General features: G+C 42.2%; 1 pseudogene; it reads left to right on the forward strand.

The window, feature by feature from the left end:
• The first annotated feature begins 6772 nt into the window (after positions 1–6772).
• On the forward strand, positions 6773–7323 carry LOC148561654 (uncharacterized; annotated as a pseudogene).
• The last annotated feature ends 237 nt before the right edge of the window (positions 7324–7560 follow it).

Consider the following 7560-nt stretch of genomic DNA (forward strand, 5'->3'; position numbering starts at 1 on the left):
TTGAAAAAGAAAAATAAGGATTCCAAAATTTTTAATATGAATTCCAGGAATCTTGCACTCTTAGTCTAAAGCTCCAATCTGAGGGTTAGACATGGCTTAATAGCCAGTCAAGCTTTAGCATGTAAATCAAGTGGATCAGGAACAGCAGCAGGTGGATTAGCAACAACTAGCTTACTCTTGATAATGCTGGGTTGGAAGCCCCAGTCCAAATGAATTTAGACATGGCTTTACAGCTAGTCAGGCTTCAACATGCTTTATGAAACACTAGAATTCATTCTTAAAAAAATTTTAGAATAATTTTCGAAAACACATGAGAAATTTTTGAAAGATTTTTGAAATTTTTTTTTTGAAATTTTTTTTTGAAAACAAAATAAGAAGAAAATTACCTAATCTGAGCAACATGATGAACCGTCAGTTGTCCAAACTCGAACAATCCCCGGCAACGGCGCCAAAAACTTGGTATGCGAAATTGTTACTCAGGTTGTAAAATTTGTTGTTCGTTCTCTCCCTGGCAATGGCGCCAACAAACTGGTGCACAATACCATGGTCCAAACATAACTTCACAACTTCGCACAACTAACCAGCAAGTGCACTGGGTCGTCCAAGTAATAAAACCTTACGTGAGTAAGGGTCGATCCCACGGAGATTGTCGGTATGAAGCAAGCTATGGTCACCTTGTAAATCTCAGTCAGGCGAATATCAAATGGTTATGGAGTTTTCGAATAATAATAATAAATAAACAGAAAATAAAGATAGAAATACTTATGTAATTCATTGGTGAGAATTTCAGATAAGCGTATAGAGATGCTTTCGTTCCTCTAAACCTCTGCTTTCCTGCTGTCTTCATCCAATCAGTCTTACTCCTTTTCCATGGCAAGCTTTATGTAAGGGCGTCATCGTTGTCAATGGCTACATCCCATCCTCTTGTGAAAAAGGTCCAAATGCTCTGTCACGGCACGGCTAATCATCTGAGGTTCTCGATCATACTGGAATAGGATTCACCCTCCTTTTGCGTCTGTCACTACGCCCAGCACTCGCGGGTTTAAAGTTCGTCACAGCCATCCCTTCCCAGATCCTACTCGGAATACCACAGACAAGGTTTAGACTTTCCGGATCTCAGGAATGGCCATCCATGGGTTCTAACTTATACCACGAAGATTCTGATTAAGGAATCCAAGAGATACTCATTCAATCTAAGGTAGAACAGAAGTGGTTGTCAGGCACGTGTTCATAGGGAATGATGATGACTGTCACGATCATCACATTCATGTTGAAGCGCGAATGGATATCTTAGAAGCAGAATAAGTTGAATTGAATAGAAACAGTAGTACTTTGCATTAAATCATGAGGAACAGTAGAGCTCCGCACCTTAATCTATGGAGTGCAGAAACTCTACCGTTGAAAATACATAAGTGATGAAGGTTCAGGCATGGCCGAATGGCCAGCCCCCAAACGTGATCAATATGATCCAAAGATGAACTAAAAAATCATAAGATGATCCGAAGATGAAAATACAATAGTAAAAAGTCCTATTTATACTAAACTAGTTACTAGGGTTTACAGAAGTAAGTAATTGATGCATAAATCCACTTCCGGGGCCTACTTGGTGTGTGCTTGAGCTGAGCTTTAGCTTTCCATGTGAAGAGGCTCTTTCTAGAGTTGAATGCCAGTTTGTAACGTGTTTCTGGCGTTCAACTCTGGTTTGTGACGTGTTTCTGGCGTTTAACTCCAGACTGCAGCGTAGAACTGGCGTTCAACGCCCTTTTGCATAGTCTAAACTCGTCCAAAGTATGAACTATTATATAATGCTGAAAAGCCCTGGATGTCTACTTTCCAACGCAATTACAAGCGCGCCATTTTGAATTCTATAGCTCCAGAAAATCCACTTTGAGTGCAGGGAGGTCAGAATCCAACAGCATCAGCAGTCCTTCTTCAACCTCTGAATCTGATTTTTGCTCAAGTCCCTCAATTTCAGCCAGAAAATACCTGAAATCACAGAAAAACACACAAACTCATAGTAAAGTCCAGAAATGTGAATTTAACCTAAAAACTAATAAAAACATCCCTAAAAGTAACTAGATCCTACTAAAAACATACTAAAAACAATGCCAAAAAGTGTATAAATTATCTGCTCATCAATCACACTACGCGGGACGCACGCTGTGCCCTAACCACGTAGACGCACGCTGTGCGCGTCCGCGTCCCTTTGCGTTTCTTCATCCACGCGTAGGCGCACCTGGCGCCTCTGCACCCTATCATCATTCAACTCATCCACGCGCAAGCGCACAGTGCGCGCGTGCATCGATGCATCTTTGCATCACCCAGGCCAAAGGACTCGAGAGTTATGCCAACTCTGGGCCCCTTTTGTGTCTTTGGCCCAGCACACTGGTTCACGAAATTGTGATCCTTAACAACGGCGCCAAAAACTTGGTGCTCGGAACGTAATTCACACACTTTGTCACAACTTCGCACAACTAACCAGCAAGTGCACTGGGTCGTCCAAGTAATAAACCTTACGTGAGTAAGGGTCGATCCCACGGAGATTGTTGGCTTGAAGCAAGATATGGTCACCTTGTAAATTTCAGTCAGGCAGATTCAAATGGTTATAGAGTTTTAATAATTAAAAGATAAATAAAATGTAAAATAGGATAGAGATACTTATGTAAGTCATTGGTGAGAATTTTAGATAAGCGTATAGAGATGCTTTTGTTCCTCCTGAACCTCTGCTTTCCTGCTGTCTTCATCCAATCATTCCCACTCCTTTCTATGGCAAGCTTTGTGTAGGGCATCACCATTGTCAATGGCTACTTCCCATCCTCTCAGTGAAAATAGTCCAAGATGCGCTGTTACCGCACGACTATTCATCTGTCAGTTCTTGATCATACTGGAATAGGATTCAGTAATCCTTTTGCGTCTGTCACTACGCCCAGCACTCGCGAGTTTGAAGCTCGTCACAACCATCCCTTACCGGATCCTACTCGGAATACCACAGACAAGGTTTAGACTTTCCGGACCTCAAGAATGGCCGCCAATAGTTCTAGCCTATACCACAAAGACTCTGATCTCACGATCAGAAGGCTAAGAGATACACATTCAAGCTTGTTTGCATGTAGAACGGAAGTGTTTGTCAGGTACACGTTCATAAGTGAGAATGATGATGAGCGTCACATAATCATCACATTCATCATGTTCTTGTGTGCGAATGTATATCTTAGAGAAGAAATAGGCTTGAATTGAATAGAAAAACAATAGTACTTTGCATTACTTCATGAGGAACAGCAGAACTCCACACCTTAATCTATGATGTGTAGAAACTCTACCATTGAAAATACATAAGAACAAGGTCCAGGAATGGCGGAATGGCCAGTCTCCCCAATTGGCATATGAATTCGAAAATAGGGAAAAAGACCCCTAGTACAATAGTAAAGAGTTCTATTTATCCTAAACTAGTTACTAGGGTTACAGAATTGAGTAAATGATGCAGAAAATCGCTTCCGGGCCCAGTTGGTGTGTGCTTGGGCTGAGCATTGAAGCTTTCACGTGCAGAGGTCTTCCTTGGAGTTAAACGCCAGTTTGTAACCTGTTTCTGGCGTTTAACTCTGCTTTGCAACCTGTTTCTGGCGTTTAACTCCAGAATAGGGCATAGAGCTGGCGTTGAATGCAAGTTTGCATCGTCTAAACTCGGGCAAAATATGAACTATTATATATTTCTGGAAAGCCCTGGATGTATACTTTCCAACGCAATTGAGAGAGTGCCATTTGGATTTATGTAGCTCCATAAAATCTACTTTGAGTGTAGGGAGGTCAGAATCCAACAGCATCTGCAGTCCTTCTTCAACCTTTGAATCTGATTTTTGCTCAAGTACCTCAATTTCAGCCAGAAATTACCCGAAATCATAGAAAAACACACAAACTCATATTAAAGTCCAGAAATGTGATTTTTATTTAAAAACTAATAAAAATATGTTAAAAACTAACTAAATCATACTAAAAACTATGTAAAAACAATGCCGAAAAGCGTATAAATTATCCGCTCATCACACACCCGCGTGGATGCGCATCGTACGCGTCGCGCCCATTCCCAATTTTCCCATCTACGCGCAGGCGCATATGACGCTTCTGCACCGATTCACTATTCTCTCACCCACGCGGACGCGCACGGTGCGCGCTCGCGTGGATTCAAAATTTTGCTTACCCCAGGGACGCGAAGCCCTAGCGCATTCGCATAGTCCCTCCTCTCACCTTCTCTAACGTCTTTCTCTCTTCTCTTTTCACCTCCCACCAGCGACGCTTTCCTCTGCTCCGTCCGGCGAACGCTGCCGCCGTCGCCACATACATCCCTCTCCTCATTTCCCCCCTCTCTCCATTCTCACTGCCTCACCCCTGTCTTCTTCCCTCACCCCATATCCCTGCTTTGTTCCAACGCCACCCCAGCGCTGCCACAAGCACCGCTGTGACCTCCATTGTCACTGGCGCACGTTCCATTGTACCACCAGACCGCCGTCCTGCTCTGACCCGTCTACTCTTCTTCCTCTGCTCTCCATTCCTTTCCTCTGTTCGCACTCCCCTACTTCCCAGGTTTCCCTTTTTCTTCTTTCATTTTAATTTTGTTTAGTTAATCTAGTTTATCTTATTCTATTTAGCTTTCTTAGTTAGATTAGTTTAGTTAGTTTAGTTTGTTAGGTGGTTAGAGAATCTAGGCTGAGTAGTGGATTTAGGCTTGTTTGAATTTATGCTGCTATTTGGAATTGTTCTATTTCATTGATTTGCTCTGTGCTCATTTGGATTGTTAATACTGAATGTTGCTTTCCTCATGACTGCTGGTTGGTTTAGTTTGAATTGTTTTCGATGTTTGCTGCTAAAGATTGGCTATTTGTTCAATTCATATGAACTCATACATAGTTTTTGTGCTTTGGAATTAAATGAATTCATATGGAAATTGATTTGACTGTTTGAATTTGGAAAATAGCCAATGTACTGCTAAAATGCTGCTGGATTTTCCCTAACCATATTTCATGAAATAACATTATTTTGATGGGTGTAACAGACTTCTATTTGATGATTTCTGTGTCAAATAGGATTTTGTTGCCTAAATGGTTTTGGAATTCGTCAAGAACCTGTTTACAAGTTTTGGTCATACTCGTTATATTCTTTGCTTGCTTACAATGTTGATTTATATATATACATTGCATAGTTGAGTAAACTTTCAGATTGACCATAAACTTGGTTTTCATTTGAAATTGAGCCCAATTTGCTTGCTTCCACAAGATTGATGATTTCTTCTACCTATGTAGCTACTGTGATTCAATCCCTCTATGCCCAAATTATCTTTAGTCACATGGTGCATAAAATTTTCAACTCTTATCTCAATCCTTGTGACCTTCATGCCTCATTGAAATTTGGTATTTGAATTTCATTTATGTACATTGTTCATTGAAGTTTTGATTTCACCAACACCAATTCATATGATTCTAGTGATCTTTACATTGATTGATGACTTGTTTTCATATTGGTTGCCTTCTAGCAATATTATATTTCATCATCAATGACTTGATGCATTTCATGATTGTGAGTGTGCTTACACCCCCAATTTTATACTTTCCTTTTGAATTAAGCCGGTAACCACCATATCACTGATTTTCAACTAATTTCTAACTCTAATTTGTTTACCTAACTAACTCCTTTTGGTTTTCAACTTAACTCTTTTGATCATTCTTTTGGATATGGTGTTTCTTAGGCTTAATGAACAAGTAATGTGCAAATGTGGTTTGAATTCTTGGTTTGAATTCTGAATTCTGTTGCTTGCATCCCAAGAATTCTCTTTGCTTTACTCACTTCATGAAAATGCTTTGCTTTAAGGGCTTTATATCCGCTTGGCTAGCTACTTATATTGTATCATCTCTGTTTTCAGGATGTCAGACAAGGAAAAAGCTATAGCCACTACTTCAAGAAAGAGGAAGTGCTCTAAAACCTCTACCCGTTCACCTTATGCAAACTATGCTAAGAATCCCCTGAATGAAGAGGACAAGGAAAATCAGCTGCTGTCATCTACTGACCCAATCAAATTCCCAAACCTCTATTGTGATCTTCGTTTCCCCGATTTCTGGAAGAAGAATCTAAACATTGAGAAGAAACTGCTCCTTTCCAATGATGTGAGACGTGCCATAAACACCCGCATTCTGGATTTGGGATTGGACTTTGTTGACAGAGATTTGGGGAGGATAAACACGTCATGGGTGAGAGAATTTTATTGTAACTTCTTTCGTGCCACTCTTGATTCAGTTCAGCTGCGAGGTAGAGACATTATGATCACTGAGGCTGCCATTGGGGATACACTGCTCTGCCGACTTTGTCCTGATGATACATGCGCCTATAAGCAGGCAGAGGTGGCCATCCATTGCATGACATTTAATTATGAGGCGCTTAAGCACGTGATTGCCACACCTGACGCCCCTTGGGTGATGGATTCTGGGAACAAGAAGCCCAAGGGAATACGTTTCACTTATCTGTCGAGGGAGGCTAGGACTTGGCAGTATATATTTGCCCACTATGTCTTCCCCACCATTTACTTCTCAGAGATTCCGATGGATATGCTAGTTCTGATTGGGTGTGTGATGGAGGGGAAGGAGCTAAACTTCCCCCGGCTGATCAAGCAGAATATGTGGCACACGCATATCCGTGGCCTCCTATTGTTCCCTACACTGGTCACCAGCATGATCGAGATGGCTGATGTTCCGTGGGAGGATGATGACGACAAATAGGTTACAATTCCATGGGGTGGGTGGGTGCACGAGAAGCCCCCACCCAAATGCCATTCTCGAGCCAGAGCAGTGAAGGAGGCAGCTCAGCCCTCGTTATCAGCAGCAGCAGCAGGACCCCCCTCAACTTCAGCAGCAGCAGCATCGTTACCACCACCACCAGCACCTGAGCCGACATACCTGTTGGTGCAGTGCCTATTCCGCTTCATGGAGCACTGCGAGCATCGTATCATGCGACGTCTCGACCGCATAGACCAGGTGTTTGCCTCACAAGGCATCGAGCTACCTCCACTCCCAGACTCTTTCGCCTCCGACGAGCAGGATCAGGAGGAGGAGCATGATGAGGAGCCGACTCATCAGGATGCACCTCCAGAGACACAGGTCACCACAGAGGTTCAGCACCATCCTGAGGTTTAGCAGGACACTCCACAGCCATAGCCTGAGCCTGAGCTTTAGCCAGAGCCACAGCTAGTCCCAGTCCCACAGTCTGAGCCTGAGCTACATCCCGGCGCGATTGTTGACCCCCATCCCGAGCTTCAACAGTAGCATCGAGGACGATGCATGATTCTAAAGTGTGGGGAGGTCACTGTTCGTGACCGGTGTTTGCATTTATGTGGTGAACTTTCAGACATATATTTCTATTTTCTGCTACTTTATTTTATTTTGCACTTTATGTTTTAGATCATTTTGGGATTACTGTACATATTTGCTATTGTGGATACCCTTATTTTGGTAGTTGCACACTTTTATTATATATATATCTATATGTTTTGCATCTTGGCTTTGATTGTGATTAGAAAAA

The sequence above is a fragment of the Arachis ipaensis genome, chromosome B6, assembly GCF_059453495.1.
Source record: "Arachis ipaensis isolate K30076 ecotype BB chromosome B6, ASM5945349v1, whole genome shotgun sequence".
Taxonomy (NCBI): Eukaryota; Viridiplantae; Streptophyta; class Magnoliopsida; order Fabales; family Fabaceae; genus Arachis; species Arachis ipaensis.